We start from the raw sequence: 16,530 nt of genomic DNA on the forward strand, positions 1-16,530 counted from the left end.
ACTGGGACACTGGGACACTGAGACACAGAGACACAGAGACACTGGGACACTGAGACACAGAGACACAGAGACACTGGGACACTGGGACACTGAGACACAGAGACACAGAGACACTAGGTCACTGGGATACTGAGACACAGAGACACAGAGTCACTAGGACAGTCGGACACTGGGACACTGAGACACAGAGACACTGAGACACTCGGACACTAGGACACTGAGACACAGAGAAATTCGGACAATGGAACACTGAGACACAGCGACACTAGGCTCTGGGACACTAGGACACTGAGACACAGAGACACAGAGACACTGGGACACTGAGACACTGAGACACAGAGACACAGAGACACTAGGTCACTGGGATACTGAGACACAGAGACACAGAGACACTGAGACACTGGGACACTGAGACACGGAGAAACTAGGACACTGGGACACTGGGACACTGAGACACAGAGACACAGAGACACTAGGTCACTGGGATACTGAGACACAGAGACACAGAGACACAGAGACACTGGGACACTGAGACACGGAGAAACTAGGACACTGGGACACTGGGACACTGAGACACAGAGACACAGAGACACTGGGACACTGAGACACAGAGACACAGAGACACTGGGACACTGGGACACTGAGACACAGAGACACAGAGACACTAGGTCACTGGGATACTGAGACACAGAGACACAGAGTCACTAGGACAGTCGGACACTGGGACACTGAGACACAGAGACACTGAGACACTAGGACACTAGGACACTGAGACACAGAGAAATTCGGACAATGGAACACTGAGACACAGCGACACTAGGCTCTGGGACACTAGGACACTGAGACACAGAGACACAGAGACACTGGGACACTGAGACACTGAGACACAGAGACACAGAGACACTAGGTCACTGGGATACTGAGACACAGAGACACAGAGACACTGAGACACTGGGACACTGAGACACGGAGAAACTAGGACACTGGGACACTGGGACACTGAGACACAGAGACACAGGCACACTAGGTCACTGGGATACTGAGACACAGAGACACAGAGACACTGGGACACTGAGACACGGAGAAACTAGGACACTGGGACACTGGGACACTGAGACACAGAGACACAGAGACACTGGGACACTGAGACACAGAGACACAGAGACACTGGGACACTGGGACACTGAGACACAGAGACACAGAGACACTAGGTCACTGGGATACTCAGACACAGAGACACAGAGTCACTAGGACAGTCGGACACTGGGACACTGAGACACAGAGACACTGAGACACTAGGACACTAGGACACTGAGACACAGAGAAATTCGGACAATGGAACACTGAGACACAGCGACACTAGGCTCTGGGACACTGGGACACTGAGACACTGAGACACTGAGACACTAGTGCACTGAGACACTAGGACACTGAGACACAGAGACATTCGGACAATGGGACACTGAGACACTGAGACACAGAGACACTGAGACACTAGGACACTCGGACACTAGGACACTAGGACACTGGACACTGAGACACTGAGACACTAGGACACTGGGACACTGGGACACTGAGACACGGAGAAACTAGGACACTGGGACACTGGGACACTGAGACACTGAGACACGGCATACAGACACTAGGTCACTGGGATACTGAGACACTGAGACACTGAGACTCTAGGACACTGGGATACTGAGACACTGAGACTCTGAGACACTGAGACACTGAGACACGGAGACACGGAGATACTGAGACACTGAGACACTAGGACACTGGGACACTGAGACACTGGGACACTGAGACACTGCTACACTGCGACACTTGGATACTGGGATACTGAGACACTGAGACACTGAGACACGGAGATACTGAGACATCAATCAATATGTAAGATAAAGCAGAACCCACAGGGTAAAAGACCTCATTTTCAAATGTATTCTTACATACTAATTTAGTGGTATCATTCTAAACATGGGATAGTTTCTTCCAGAATCCTTTCAAGAACTGCATCTTGGATTTCCCTGCTCGATTGGAGCTCGTCTTCTACTTTTATATCAGTTTTATTTACTGTGCTGCTGCTGCCGGCAGCCCTAATGTCAATGGTAAAATGGCAAGGCACTGAAGTGGTGTTGCTGTGGACAAAGGTGTGGTTAAATAATGGTGGAAAGGAGGTGAATTAATACCGTTATTGATAAGTCCTTACTGTACAGTATAAATGCACACGAGGCCCATACGTGAGAGAAGGTCACTCTGTGACCAGTTACCTTTATTACCAAGACCTCAAGTGATGAATGTGCGTGGAGCTTCCCCTTTTATACCTGAAAGTCGAGGTTAGGAGTGTCTCCCACAAGTTTACCCTTTGTGTCAATGTTCTCAAGGTGTACAACTTAGGTCAGCTTATACATGGGTTACAACAATAATTGAATACATGACAGGTATATAAGATCGTTAATGATTTAGAAAAGGTTAACCTGGTTTATTATTTGAAATTAAACTGCAGGAGTAGAACTAGGGGACATCGGTTCAAACCGGAGAAGGGCACTTTTGGGACAATTATTAGGTCATTCTTCTTTAGACAAAGAGTGATCAATCTGTAGAATAAACTTCCAGTTCGAATAATGCAGTCAAAGACATTGGATTAATTTAAGAATCAATGAAATGCTACAATGGGAGGATGTTAGGATCGCTCGGGTTGGAAGAATTAAGATAGGCCGAGTGAGATTCCTCTTTTTAATCTAAATTCAGTTTTGCATCTGATGATTCAACATGAATTATTGCTGCACTTCCTTAAGTTTTCATGTGTTCATACAATTTCAGAAATTCTGTTGACAATTTGGTTACTTATTCAATGGTTTTCAGTTGTAGGAGTGCAGCACTTAGCATTTGGAAATAAATCTTTTCTCCCCATAAGGGCTTATTGGGTAAATGCACCACTCATGTGGTACTGAACAATATAGGTCCCAGGTTTGATCCCTGATCTATCCAGAATTAGATGATTTCAGTTGGGTTGACGGTGGTTGCATTACAGTTAACCTCAGCATTCTTGGGCTAAGGAAGAAAGCAAATTCAAATCAATTTCCTCGTATCTTAACTCAATTCCACCCCACTCCCCACCCTATTCTGACTCTACCCATCTACAAATTTGTGGCTCTGGCTGGCTTCCCACATGTGCAGGGCATCATCGACTGCACACATGTGGCCATCAGGATACCCCCAGATCACCTTGGACTATTTGTGAACCAGAAGGGCTTCCCTCAATGTGCAGCTCATCTGCAACCACAAAATGATCACCGTGCATGTGTGTGCCAGATTCCCAGGGAACTGTCAGCACTCTTTCGTCCACCCTCCCTTAACTCTTCGCACCTCGGAGCAGACTTACTGGCTGGCTGCTTGGAGGCAAGGGATATCCACTGAAGACGTGGGTGATGATACCCTTGAAGGGGCCAAGCAATGAGATCCGAGTAGTGCTAAATCAAAGCCACATGACGATCAGATATGTAATAGAGCAAGATGCGCTTCAGATGCCAGATCTGGAGGGGCCCTTCAATTCGCACCAACCAGGGTCTCCAGAATCGTCGTAGTCTGCTGCATGTTGCACAACAAAGTGCAGTAGGAAAGATTGGAGCTGCAGCAGGAGCAAGTCACAGAGCCTCCTCAGAAGAGGATGAGGAGAAGGATCAGGTGGAACATGAGGAGGAGGAGGAGCGTGGGGTGCTGATGGTACCAGCAGCGGTGCACATTGCTGCGCAGGAGGCCCGGGATCTACTCATAATGGCACGATTTAATTAGGTTGCACCAGTGGACCCATAGACCACCCAAATGCTGAAACAAATTCCCCCCGCCCCTGCAAAACCACAAAACAGTCCTAAAATGACCAAACCATTCCTGTCACATACATACCCATTGTTCGAGGTTAAGTAATGTCTTAGCATTCACTCTAACTGACAAGGCCACTTCCCAGAGAGCAGGCAAAAATAGACAAGACGGGAAAATAGTGCAAAGAAATAAATTTATGCGGGTTATAATAGAACTGAAACCTAACAATTTAACATTTTGGAAAATACCCATGTGCATCTACGATTGCGTCACTTTTGTTTTCCGAGTGCTTCTACATCGTGCACCACCTGTGGCTTCGGTAGAGGTAGGCTTTTCACTTGCCTGCTCTGACTGCTAAGACACTTTTGGCAGACATCCTCTGGTTTTGGAGCATGTGAGGACCCCGCTAAAGACTGCTCCTCCTGCAACTGTGCAGGGCAGACTCGGCCATCGGGATCCGAGGCAACATGTGGGGCTCTGACTGAGGGGGAGGCAACAGGCGAGAAGTGGGAGCACTTTGAGCAGAACTCCCACTTCCATGTCCCCTCTCACCATCATCCCTATCAAGGGACACTCAAACTTTCCTGCTAGCAAGGAGCTGGAGAGCACCTTGCTGCACATCAGTGGGCTGATAAACACCCATGTCTAGGATGGTATCCTTCCTAGATATGACTGCAATAAATGTTTGAAAGCTGTTGTTAACAGCAAACATGTACTCATTTGACTGAAGCGTTTGTTCCTCCATGCAGGCGGCCATCCTTTCCATAGAAGAGCACATCATTGCCATTGCCTGCGACATGGTGCTGTTCATGTTGGAGATGGACTCTTCCATTCTCCCTACAATCGCGCACATTGCGACTGGAAAAGCTGCCAGAGCCAGAGCATTTGTTGCTGTTCCTCCAAGATCAGCCTCTTTGTTGACAGCCCCTGAGGTTCAGTATCTGCATCCAGCTGAGCAGAGCTTTGAGTGTCTTGCCTCCTCCGGCAAGGACACTCCACTGCTGTCCCTGACTTCACCATCTGCTCTTGCTCACTTGTGATGTATGAGACACCAGGTGAAAAAACTACTCTATGTCTCGCAGGACCCAGCAACGTGCATATTGTGTTCCTAACACAGATGAGACTGCACACAGGGAGGTTAAAGTAACAATGACCTCAGTCTTTAATAAGACACTCCAGAGTGAGGAACAGGCCTTAGGGGCCGGCTTATATACAGTGCTCCCAAGGGATGCTGGGATCCCTTGGGACTTCAGGGGATGAGTTCTCTGGTGGCGGAACATGGGAGTGTATGCTTTACAGATACATAACATCACTCCCTCCCTCAAAGTCAAAGTGAAAACTATTTACAAGGTGAGGCAGTCGGGAGCCTTTCTTTCCCTGGTGGACCGCCTCGGTACAAATGTCTGTTCTGGTGTGTTGGCTGTGCCCTCGCTGGGCTGGTGTGTTGTTGGCCCTGTAGGGCTGCTAGGTGAGCCTGGCTTTGCTGGGCTGTTGGGCGTGATGGGTTCGATTTCCTGGTCCGGCGTAGTGTCGTTGATCCTTTGGGTGTGTGTTGTGGGCTTGAAAAAGGTGGTGTCTGCTGTGGGTTGTTCAGGGAAGTCTGTGAACCGCAGCCTAGTTTGGTCCAGGTGCTTTCTGCAAATTTGTCCATTGTCTAGTTTGACTACAAACACCCTACTCTCTTCTTTAGCTATCACCGTGCCTGTGATCCACTTAGGGCCATGTCCATAGTTTAGCACATACACAGGGTCATTCAGATCAATTTCCCATGACACAGTGGCACGACCATCGTTTACATTTTGTTGCTGCCGCCTACTCTCTACCTGATCATGCAGGTTGGGGTGAACTAGCGAGAGTCTGGTTTTAAGTGTCCTTTTCATGAGTAGCTCAGCCGGGGGCACCCCTGTGAGCGAGTGGGGTCTCGTGCGGTAGCTGAGCAGTACTCGGGACAGGCGGGTTTTGAGTGAGCCTTCTGTAACTCATTTAAGGCTCTGTTTGATTGTTTGTACTGCCCACTCTGCCTGCCCATTGGAGGCTGGTTTAAACGGAGCCGAGGTGACATGTTTAATCCCATTGCGGGTCATGAATTCTTTCAATTCGGCATTGGTGAAACATGGCCCGTTGTCACTGACCAGTATGTCAGGCAGGATGTGGGTGGCAAACATGGCCCTCAGGCTTTCAATGGTGATGGTGGCGGTGCTTCCCGACATTATTTCACAATTCAATCCATTTTGAAAAAGCATCCACCACCACCAGGAACATTTTACCGAGAAACGGGCCCGCATAATCGACATGGATCCTCGAACATGGTCTGGAGGGCCAGGACCACAAACTTAGTGGTGCCTCTCTGGGCGCATTGCTCAACTGAGCACACACGCTGCATTGCCGTACACAGGACTCTAAGTCAGAGTCGATACCGGGCCACCACATGTGGGATCTGGCTATCGCTTTCATCATTACTATACCCAGGTATGTACTGTGGAGATCCCAGATGAACGTCTCACTGCCCTTTTTTGGTAGTACTACGCGGTTACCCCACAACAGGCAGTCTGCCTGAATGGACAGCTTGTCCTTTCGCCGCTGGAAAAGCTTGATTGGCTCTTGCATTTCAACAGGGATGCTGGCCCAGCTCCCATGCAGTACATAGTTTTTTTACTAGGGACAGCAGAGAATCTTGGCTGATCCAAGTCCTAATCTGGCGGGCCATGACAGGTGATTTATCATTTTCAAATGCTTCCATGACCATCAACAAGTCTGCGGGCTGCGCCACCATCAACAAGTTTGCAGGCTGCGCCATTTTCACCCCCGTGGTGGGCAATGGTAGCCAGCTGAGAGCATCCGCACAGTTCTCGGTGCCTGGCCTGTGGCAGATGGTATAGTTATACCCTGATAGCGCAAGTGCCCACCTTTATTTGCGGGCTGAGGCATTAGTATTTATCCCCTTGTTTTCAGCGAACAGAGATGTGAGGGGCTTGTGATCAGTTTCCAGCTCAAATTTGAGGCCAAGCAGGTACTGATGCATTTTCTTGACCCCGAACACACACGCTAATGCCTCTTTCTCAATCATGCTGTCAGCCCTCTCGGCCTTAGACAAGCTCACGATGACGTGTCACATGCTAGCACAAGTCTTTTACATGGGTTATACAATATAAGCAGCTTGTTGGAGCATAAAATGTTTCTGGCTTTCTCAAAAGCAATTACTTGTTTTTTTTTCCCCATACCCAGTTCTCACCTTTGCGCAATAACACATGTAGGGGCTCTAAAAGGCTGCTTAACGCCGGTAGTAAGTTACCAAAATAGTTGAAGAGTCCCAGGAACGACTGCAGCTCCATAACGTTCTGTGGCCTGGCTGCATTCCTGATATCCTCTGTCTTGGCGTCTATGGGCCGAATGCCATCCGCCACGATCTTTCTTCCCAAAAACTCCACTTCTGTTGCCATGAAGATGCATTGCGACCTCTTCAGCCGCAGCCCTACGCGATCCAGTGGCTGGAGGACCTCCTCCAGGTGTGTAGGTGCTCGGCAGTATCCCGACCCGTGACCAATATGTCATCCTGAAAGATCACCATGCATGGTACCAACTTGAGTAGGCTCTCCATGTTTCTCAGGAAGATCGCTGCAACTGACCAAATTCCAAACGGGCATCTGTTGTAGATGAACAGTCCCTTGTGTGTGTTGATGCAGGTGAGGCCCTTCGAAGACTCCTCCAGCTCCTGCGTCATGTAGGCCGAAGTCAGGTCGAGCTTGGTGAACGTCTTGTCTCCTGCCAGCATCGCAAATAGGTCGTCTGCCTTAGGTAGCGGGTATTGGTCCTGTAACGAGAAACGATTAATAGTTACTTCATAATCGCCGCAAATCCTGACCGTGCCATCACTTTTGAGTACTGGAACAATCGGGCTGGCCCACTCGCTGAATTCCACTGGGGAGATGATGCACTCGCGTTGCAGCCTGTCCAGCTCGATTTCCACTCTCTACCTCATCATGTGAGGTACCACTTGCGCCTTGTGGTGAATGGGTCGTGCCTCTGGGACCAAGTGGATCCACACCTTCGCCCCGGAAAAGTTTCCAATGCCTGGCTCAAAAAGGGAAGGAAATTTGTTAAGAACCTGGGTACATGAGACCTCATCGACATGTGATAGTGCTCGGATGTCATCCCAGTTCCAGTGGATTTTGCCCAGCCAGCTCCTTCCAAGCAGTGTGGGGCCATTGCCCAGGACAATCCAGAGTGACAGTTCGTGCACCGTGCCCTCGTAGGTAATCTTGACCATGGTGCTGCCCAGGACAGTGATAAGCTCTTTGGTGTATGTTCTCAGTTTCGTGTGGATGGGGCTCAGGGTTGGTCTGAATGCCTTGTTGCACCACAGTCTCTCAAACATCTTTTTACTCATGATGGATTGGCTAGCGCCAGTGTCCAGTTCCATGGCTACGGGTAAGCCATTCAATTTTACGTTTAGCAATATAGGTGTACATTTCGTCGAAAATGTGTGCACCCCATGTACTTCAGCATCTGCCTCCTCTCTCTGAGGCTCAAAATTGCTTTGATCCACCATGGATCGATCTTCCTCTGCCACGTGGTGGTTATCAGGTTTTGCAGAGCTTGCAGCTCATTTGCAAGTTCATTGGAGGTGCCCCATTGTTCCACAGCTCTTGCAAACATCCCCTTTGAAGCGGCATGAATAGACTGAATGAAAGCCTCCATAATGCTAACAAGGTGTGAATTGCCTTGCATTCGTCCTTTGTTGGGGACTCTGAGTCATCTGGGTCACCTGAGTCCTGTTGGCAGTTGCAGACTCGTGGGTTCTGCCCTGTACATTTCTTCTCGTAAACACAGTTCCAATTAATTTATGAACATTGCTAGCACTTCTGTGCTGAGAGATTTGTTTGGTGTTATCACTGGTGGACATAAACGCCTGTGCTATCGCTATGGCCTTACTAAGGGTTGGTGTCTCTACAGTCAAAAGTTTTCGTAGGATGGTCTCGTGGCCAATTCCCAGTACAAAAAAATCTCTGAGCATTTGCTCCAGGTGGCCATCAAACTCACATTGTCCTGCAAGTCGCCTTAGCTCGGCGATGTAGCTCACCTCTTCCTGACCTTCAGATTGCTGGCACGTGTAGAACCGATATCTTACGATCAGCTCACTCTCCCTTTGGTTAAGGTGCTCCCGAACCAGTGTACACAGCTCCTTATATGACTTATCTGTGGGTTTCACCGGAGCCAGAAGATTCTTCTTGAGGCTGTAGGTCGGTGCCCCGCAGACTGTGAGGAGAACCGCTCTCCTTTTTGCAGCGCTTCCTTCTCCATCCAGCTCGTTGGCTACAAAGTACTGGTCTAGCCATTCGACATAGGCTTCCCAGTCCTCACCCTCCAAGAACTTCTCCAGGATGCCCACAGTTTGCTGCATCTTTGCATTGGATTCGTATTCTCGTCACCAGTTATTGTGTTCCTAACACAGATGAGAATGTACACAGGGAGGTTAAAGTAACAGTGACCTCAGTCTTTAATAAGACACTCCAGAGTGAGGAACAGGCCTTTGGGGCCGGCCTATATACAGTGCTCCCAAGGGATGCTGGGATCCCTTGGGACTTCAGGGGATGAGCTCCCTGGTGGCGGAACATGAGAGTGCATGCTTTACAGATACACAACAGGGCACATATCTGGTGTTGGTTGTGCATGAGTGTTGTGACAGTGCACCCTCAGAGAGTGGAGCTTCCTCTGAGGAGTTGTCTTCCTCTGCTAGCTGGACAGTGCCAGGGGGCACTTGATGGACATGTGAGAGAGTAAAGACATAAATTATAACTGTAATAATAAGAATGTTGTAAGTTGCCATTATGCACATGATCTTATTTCACTGGCTGCTAACATCAAGTCACCATGAGCGACTTTTGTATGCCATGTGGCTCTATGATATTTAATTCTGCTTTTTGCTGTTCACGTGCTTGAGGACAGCACCAGCAATTCTAAAATAATATACTCTCTATTGCTTGACCTCACATAATTAAGAAGCAATCATTGATTGCATCAATAAATATTTTCAGGGAGGAGCTTCCTATCTCTTGTACCTGTCTCTCGTTTGTCCACCTTATGTGGATAATTGAAATCTCCTATCACCACTATCTTCCCTTCATTGACTATCTTCACGATTTGATTACAATAGCTGCAGATCTATTTGCCTCTCTTAGTTCAGTGGTCTATAACACAGAACTGGAAGCGCTCTGGTATTTTTCACCCTATTTTCTCCACTTGCAATATCATCTCGCTCCACTACTTTTATTTTTTCCCAACAAACATGACCACCCCACATGTATATTGAGCTATGTGAAATTCAGGCCCATCCTCAAAACCCAGCTATGTTTCTGAGGTCCATGAGATCAGGGTTTTCAGTATCAGCATACAGCTGTAGTTCTTCCAGTTTATTCCTAATGCTTTTAGTGCTTGCACCGAAGCACTTAATAACATTTTATCCCCTGATTCCTTTATTTTGTGGTTGGTCCAACGGAACAGATGAGTTACTACTTACATTGTTTATAATGGCACCTTCTGCGATTGGAATCACAATGTTATTTTGTAGAATGTGTATTTTGTTCCTGGCTTGATTAGTTTAAAGAACCCATGTGTGTTTTATCCATATTGCCAGCAAAAAGTTTCACATCTACCTGGCTCAGGTGAATCCGATCCTAACTGAAAAGCCCCAGTTATTCAACAAACTGGCTCCAGCTGTTAATGAATGGTATCTTTTTCCTCTTCTCCCACTTTGTAAATAGATGTTGATATCCATGATTGTGCTGGTCTGGTCAGCATAATCCTTCATGGTCAGTAGGTATTGCAGTCATTGTAAAAGCAACATCAGAGTTTTTTAGGGAAGAAGCCAAAGTCAAAGAAAACTTTATTTTGTGAGGGTCTGAAGGCCCACGTGTGAACTAAACAGTGTCCAAAAACAGTATTTCTAACATTGTCCTCTGCATTACTCGAACTATCATAGAGACCTATCCTTGCAACCGCTGTTACTTTATTCTGCACCAGCAAAAATAAACTGGACAAAGTTGAAATAAAATGCAACACATTTCTTTCCAAAAAGTTATCAGTGCATGTCTGCTGAGTGCTTTTCCTCTGGTGCACCCTTTTGTGACAATGTATTGTGTGTGTGTCCTACTCTTTTGGCTTGTGTCTGTCTTCTCGAACCTATTCTGGTGCTTCTATTTAAAGTGGTACCTTGGCATTAAAAGTATGCTGTTTTTGATGGTTAAAATTTGTTCAAGTAAAGGATGGAAGTAGGCCTAGGTCAAGAATGAGAACACCCCCATATTGGATATAATCTTGCAAGTTCTTTTGGAAGCGTTACAATAAAGAAGGGTTGCTCTCCTCAATCTCCTCAAAAGGTGACAGTCCAGTCTGCCTGCGAGGAGGTCACAGCATAAAATAATACCATCTCCCATGTCCAGATGAAAAAGAAGGTTGTGGAATGTTGCCAATCAGACTCCACTGCATTTACTTGCATCAAGTATACAAGTATGGCATACCTGAAACAAAGATTGTTGTTATGTATGTAATAACTCGATAGACTGAATACTGTAACTAACAAAGGTACAGACCTGGCTCTGCTTTATTAGGGCCCAGACTGATTACATTACCTGATGGCTTGCCTTTTATTTCTGCACCGCACACACATGCATACAGCCCAATGACCTCCGACAGTGGCGCCACCTGGTGGCTAGTAACTCCAAGCATACATACATAACAATGTCCCCCTTTAAGATATTAGTAACAGCCTTTTTACAAATTGAGATGGTTCAGGGCTTTCCGTTCCCGAGTTGATCGTCTCAGTTCAACTCCAGCCTTGGGCGAGCGTTCTGAGTCTGTTATGACTGGGGGCTGGGTAGCCGATCTGATGGAAGTGGCAATGACCATGTCAGGGGTTGAAAGTCCAGATTCATTGATGATGGCGGAGTCCTCTGATGACTGAGGGTAGGTTGGTTGGTCACTGATTGTGTCTTCCTCAGACTGTTCCGGTTCATCCGTGTGCCACAGCTTTATCTGATCAACATATTTCCTGCATGTCTGCCCATTCTTGAGCTTGACGATAAACACTCTGTTACCCTGCTTGGCTGTAACAGTACCGGTGATCCACTTGGGACCTTGACCATAATTTAGCACATACACAGGATCGTTAACAGAAATGTCGCGTGACACAGCAGCGCGATCATGATACCACTGCTGACTTTGACGTCTGTATTCAACATGATTGTTCAAGTCAGGGTGGACAAGAGAGAGCTTGGTCTTGAGACCTCTCTTCATCAATAGTTCAGCAGGGGGGACCCCGGTAAGCATGTGGGGTCTTGTCCTGTAACTAAGCAATATGCATGACAAGTGAGTCTGTAGTGAACCTTGAGTTACACATTTCATACTCTGCATGATGGTTTGGACAGCACACTCTGCTTGACTATTAGATGCGGGTTTGAATGGTGCTGACCTCACATGTTTGATACCATTGAGTTTCATGAACTCTTGAAATTCTAGACTAGTGAAGCAAGATCCGTTGTCGCTTACAACGATGTTGGGCAGACCATGAGTGGCAAACATAACACGAAGATTCTCAATGGTAGATGTGGATGTACTGGATGACATGATTATACACTCTATCCACTTGGAATATGCATCCATCACAACTAAAAATATCTTTCCCAGGAAGGGATCTGCAAAGTCAATGTGGATCCTGGACCATGGTTTAGATGGCCATGACCACAGACCCAGCGGCGATTCTGCTGGTGCTTTACTTAGCTGCATGCAAGTGTTGCACTGATGCACACATGATTCCAGGCCACCATACATGAGACCTGGCAATGGCTTTCATCACGACAATACTGGGATGAGTGCTATGTAGATCATGTACAAATTTCTCTCTGCCTTTCTTAGGCATAACATCACGATTACCCCACAGTAAACAATCTGACTGAATGGATAGTTCATATTTGCAACAGTGTGGGCAACGGCAGACGGCTCAGTGCATCGGCACAATTCTCGGTGCCAGGTCTATGGCGAATGACATAATCATAGGCAGATAATGTCAGCACCCACCTCTAGATGCGGGATGAAGCATTGGTATTTATACCTTTGTTTTTCCGAAAACAATGAAATGAATGGCTTGTGATCTGTTTCCAGTTCAAAGTGAAGAGCAAACAGGTACTGATGCATCTTTTTAACCCCATACACACTGTAGTGTATGGAGAAAGAGTCAGGCTGAACACTGTGAGCTCAAAGTAAAGTGTGACCTGAGTCTATTATTGCAGGTCTCCAGAGTGCCTCTCCAACCTGTGAAGCACTCTTAAAACCTGTGCTCCCAAGGGATTATGAGATACCTTGGGACTCTGGGGAATGAACCCTCTGGTGGCTGTACAGAGAATATACAAGTCCAGATACATAACAACATTCCCCCCAAAGTCAATAATGTAACTATTTACAATGTGAGTCGATCTGGGGCCCTTCTTGTCCTGGTTGATCGTCTCGGTGTGAAAGCAGGTGTTGTTGAGCCATTTGTTCGGCCCTTGCTAGGCTGCTGTGCAGCTGGCCTTGCTGGGCTGCCTGGTGTGTTGGTCGCTGCAGGGCAGCTGTGGATGATGGGTTCTGCTTCGTGGTCAACCGTGGTGTCGGTTGCCACTGGTGTATATGTTGCGGGATCAAAAAAGGTAGGGTCCAAGGTGGGTTGCTCAGGGTAGTCTGTGAATCTGAGTTTGATTTGGTCCAAGTGTTTCCTGTGAATGAGTCCATTTGAAAGTTTGACCCGAAACACCTTGCTCCCCTCTTTGGCCACAACAGTGCCGGGAAGCCACTTAGGACCTTGCTCATCATTTAATACAAATACAGAATCATTGACTTCAATCTCATGTGACACATTTGCGCTATCATGATATGCACTTTGTTGAAGCCGCCTACTCTCTATCTGTTCATGTAGATCAGGGTGAACTAACGAGAGCCTTGCCTTAAGTGCTCTTTTCATGAACAGTTTAGCAGCTGTGATCCCAGTGAGTGAGTGTGGTCTCATGCGGTAGCTAAGCAGGACTCGGGATAGGCGAGTCTGCAGTGAGCCCTCAGTTATCCTCTTCAAGCCTTGCTTGATGGTTTGCATTGCTCTTTCTTCCTGACCGTTGGACGCTGGTATAAACAGGGCAGGTGTGACATGTTTGATCCCGTTATGGGTCATAAATTCTTTGAACTCAGCACTGGTAAAACATGGCCTGTTGTCACTCACCAGGACATCGGGCAAGCCTTGTGGGGCAAACATGGCCTGCAGGCTTCCAGTGGTGGCAGCGGACGTGCAAGCCGGCATTATCTCACATTCAATCCACTTGGAGTACGGGTCTACAACCACAAGGAACATTTTATCCAAGAACGGGCCTGCATAGTCAACGTGTACCCTACACCACAGTTTGGAGGGCAAAGACCATAAACTTAGCGGCGCCTCCCTGGGTTCATTGCTCAACTGCGAGCACATATTACATCTGTGAATGCAAGACTATAAGTCCGCATCGATGCTGGGCCACCACACATGGGATCTGGCTATCGCTTTCATCATTATGATGTCTGGGTGGGTACTGTGAAGGTCATTGATAAAGATGTCTCTGCCCTTCTTGGGGACCACTACTCAATTGCCCCACAGAAGACAGTTTGCCTGTATAGACATTTCATCTTTGCGCCACTGGAACGGCTTTATCTCTTCCTGCATTTCCACTGGGACACTAGACCAGCTCCCGTGAAGCACACAGCTTTTGACTAGAGATAATAAGGGGTCCTGACTTGTCTAGGTTTTGATCTGCCGGGCAGTGATGGGTGATTGCTCACTCTCAAATGCTTCCATAATCATGGCTAGATCTGCGGGCTGCACCATTTCCACCCGCGTGGTGGGCAATGGCAGCCGACTGAGAGCACCGGCGCAGTTTTCTGTGCCTGGCCTGTGGCGGATGGCGTAATTGTATGCGGATAACATGAGCGGATGCGGGCCAATGCGTTGGTATTTATCCCTTTGCTCTCGGAAAACAGGGATATAAGTGGCTTATGGTCAGTTTCCAATTCGAATTTTAGCTCAAACAGGTATTGATGCATTTTCTTTACCCCATAGACACACGTTAACGCTTCTTTCTCAATCATGCTGTAGGCTCTCTCAGCCTTAGACAGATTTCTGGATGCATAAGCAACAGGTTGCAGTTTCCCAAAATCATTAGCTTGTTGCAGTACACTCCCGACACCATATGACGACGCATCACATGCTAGCACCAAATGTTTACATGGATCAGACAACACAAGCAATTTTTTTGAGCATAACAATATTCTCGCTTTTACAAAAGCATTTTCTTGGCTTTTGCCCCAAACCCATTCGCCCCCTTTTCATAGTAAGACATGTAGTGGTTCTAGCAAGGTGCTGAGACCCAGTAAGAAGTTACCAAAGTGGTTCAATAGTCCCAGGAACGATCGCAGCTCCGTCACGTTCTGTGGCCTCGGTGCGTTCTCGATTGACTCCACTTTCGCGTTGGTGGACCTGATGCCATCCGCCGCAATCCTCCTTCACAAGAACTCCACTTCAGGCGCTAGGAAAACGCACTTTGAGCGTTTTAACCTGAGCCCCACGTGGTTGAGCCGACTAAGAACCTCCTCCAGGTTCTGCAGGTGCTCGACTGTGTTCCGACCTGTGACCAAGATGTCGTCCTGGAAGACCACGGTGTGCGGGACCGACTTCAGTAAACTTTCCATGTTTCTCTGGAATATCGCCGCCACTGATCGGATTCCAAACGGGTATCTGTTATAAACAAAAAGACCTTTGTGCGTATTGATGCAGGTGGGGGCCTTCGATGATTCCTCCAGTTCCTGCGTCATGTAGACTGAGATCAGATCCAGCTTTGTGAATGTCTTTGCTCCTGCCAGAGTTGCAAAGAGGTCGTCGGCTTTTGGAAGTGAGTATTGATCCTGCAGGGAGAAGCGATTGATAGTTACTTTGTAATCGCCACAGATTCTGACGGTGCCTTCTCCCTTGAGGACTGGGACAATACGACTGGCCCACTCGCTGAACTCGATCGGTGAGATGATGCCCTCTCTTTGTAGCCGGTCGAGCTTGATTTCTACCCTTTCCCTCATCATGTACGGTACTGCTCTCGCCTTGTGATGGATGGGTCGTGCCCCCGGAATTAGGTGGATCTGCACTTTTGCTCCTTGGAATTTTCCGATGCCTGGTTTGAACTGCGAAGGAAATTTGTTTAAGACCCATGCACACGAAGTGTCATCAGCGGGCGATAGCGCTCTGATGTCATCCCAGTTCCAGCGTATCTTTCCCATCCAGCTCCTGCCGAGCAGCATGGGACCATCGCCCAGTACCACCCAGAGTGGTAGCTTGTGCACCGCTCCATCGTAGGAGACCTTTACAGTAGCACTGCCGATTACAGGAATCAGTTCTTTCATGTAAATTCTTAATTTCATGCGAATTGGAGTTAAGACTGGCCTTGAGGCCTTGTTGCACCACAACCTTTCGAAAGTCTTTTTGCCCATGATGGACTGGCTCGCGCCCATGTCCAGCTCCTTTGACACCGGGAGTCCATTTAGTTCAACATTCAGCATTATCGGGGGACAATTCGTGGTGAATGTGTGTACCCGATATACCTCTGCCTCCTCCATCAGAGGTTCTGTTTCATCGTGATCCTCCTTGGATCTGTCCTCCTCTGCAACGTG

The sequence above is a fragment of the Pristiophorus japonicus genome, chromosome 1 (assembly GCF_044704955.1).
Source record: "Pristiophorus japonicus isolate sPriJap1 chromosome 1, sPriJap1.hap1, whole genome shotgun sequence".
NCBI classification, from domain to species: Eukaryota; Metazoa; Chordata; class Chondrichthyes; family Pristiophoridae; genus Pristiophorus; species Pristiophorus japonicus.